Source organism: Toxorhynchites rutilus, chromosome 3 (genome assembly GCF_029784135.1).
Source record: "Toxorhynchites rutilus septentrionalis strain SRP chromosome 3, ASM2978413v1, whole genome shotgun sequence".
Classification (NCBI taxonomy): domain Eukaryota; kingdom Metazoa; phylum Arthropoda; class Insecta; order Diptera; family Culicidae; genus Toxorhynchites; species Toxorhynchites rutilus.
The window spans coordinates 155,249,406-155,251,197 of record NC_073746.1 but is presented as its reverse complement, the minus strand read 5'-3'; the positions used below and the strand labels follow the sequence as shown (position 1 = coordinate 155,251,197).

The following is a 1,792-nucleotide window of genomic DNA, read 5'->3' as shown; positions in this document are numbered from 1 at the left end:
AAGTTATGTCACTTCATTGTGAATGTGATTTGAAATAAGCTCGTGATTCTTGGATGTGGATAGTGAATTATGTACCAACATTACTATGCTGACAGTATTAACCATGACGAATTCAAATTGTTCTCTTTCACCAGCTGCACTCAATCTGGTGAGACACAGTGAAACACAGAGGCTTACCTGACAGCTGAAGTAGCCTTCTAATCATGGACAGTGATGGTCTATCGAATGAACAGACGGAAAAAGTATTAAAATTCCAGCACATAACCGGTCTGGAGGATATTAATGTATGCCGGGACATTCTGATTCGTCATCAGTGGGATCTGGAGGTAGCTTTCCAGGAGCATTTGAATATACGGGAGGGCGTCCATCTGCGTACGCTTCTGAAATCCGTGCGCCACAGGTCGTGAACGATCGCTTCCTGCAGCATGTTTTCGAAGCCCAGCGCGGACCGGGAGCCCCCGTACCGTCCGGTGTGGGTGGAATGATTGGTTTTGTGGGCAACTACGTGTTCAATTTCTGTTACAGCACACTATCCTCGATCGTGGCCGCATTTCTGAACATTTTCAAGGACAAAGAAAGAAGTGAGTACACATGAGCGGCGTTTAACGGATCATTTCTGAATAATGACTTCAATCATTACAGTTGAAACCGACCCTTTGGGCGATGTGCTGAAATTCACTCAGACTTACAACGAAAAATCAAGCGTTGAACGACGCCAAGCGTGAGTTCAAACTTCTCTTAGTATATCTGCATTTCGAGTCAAGCACGGAGGCGAACACGTTTTGCCGAGACACGCTTTCTAACGCTCAGGTCATCGAATACGTCAATAGGCGGATGCTGTACTGGGCCTGTGATACGACGCATGGAAACCGACGAAGAACTGATACGACGCATGGAAACCGTTGTCAATGACAATGAAGTTTGGCACAACCAAGCCCGCCAGGATCGATTGGAAAGAGATCTCACACAAACACTGCGCCAACAGCAGGATGATGCATACCAAATGTCGCTACGCGCGGTCCAGGAGAAACAACGTCGGAAACCGAAGGAACTCGAAAAAGCTTTGGCGGCTCAACAGGCAATCGAGGCCGATAAGCTAGCTGAGATGCAGAGGTTGCAAAACATCGAGATGCTCAAAACGGAATTAGCTTCTCAAGTGCCTTCCGAGCCAAAGCCGGGAGCACCCGGCACGATCAGCATAGTCTTCAAACTACCGAGTGGTTTGCGGTTAGAACGGAGATTCCTTGCGTCCCACACCCCACAGGTAAGATATTTGTTTGCTATAGGAAACTGTATGACTATATCATTCGTTTGCTTTTAAGATGTACATAATTTTATTTTCTGCCATCCGGAGGCACCGGACTCGTTCGAAATTACCACTAACTTTCCGAAGCGGGTATTACAGTGTGCTCCAACAGAAGATCCGTTGCTCAAATTAGTTGAGGCAGGTTTGAAAAACCGCGAAGTGCTGCTCGTAGCCGATCTGAACGCATAGAGTAAAAGATGCAAATAACGATATGTTGAGTGTGAGCAAAACAATTAAGATTTAAAAGAATGGATTTTGAGACTGGATTGGATAAACATAAGGTTTGAAGAAGACATACTTGCAGAGGAAAGGCAGCAATTTTTGTTTGCCGAGAGTGATGCTTTTTTCCCTTTTACAGAGAAGCTTTTTTTTTATGGAAAACCCTTAGCAAAGTTCCAAAATTTACAAAGTTGTCAATAATAAAGTATATAGAGGCGAATGAACTTCAAAGTTTAAAGCCTCTTAAAAACAAAGAAAGAAAGAATA

General features: G+C 44.4%; 1 pseudogene; it reads left to right on the top strand.

Moving 5' to 3' along the window:
• The first annotated feature begins 203 nt into the window (after positions 1 to 203).
• Positions 204 to 1,495, top strand: LOC129774942 (FAS-associated factor 2-like; annotated as a pseudogene).
• Positions 1,496 to 1,792: the final 297 nt, after the last annotated feature.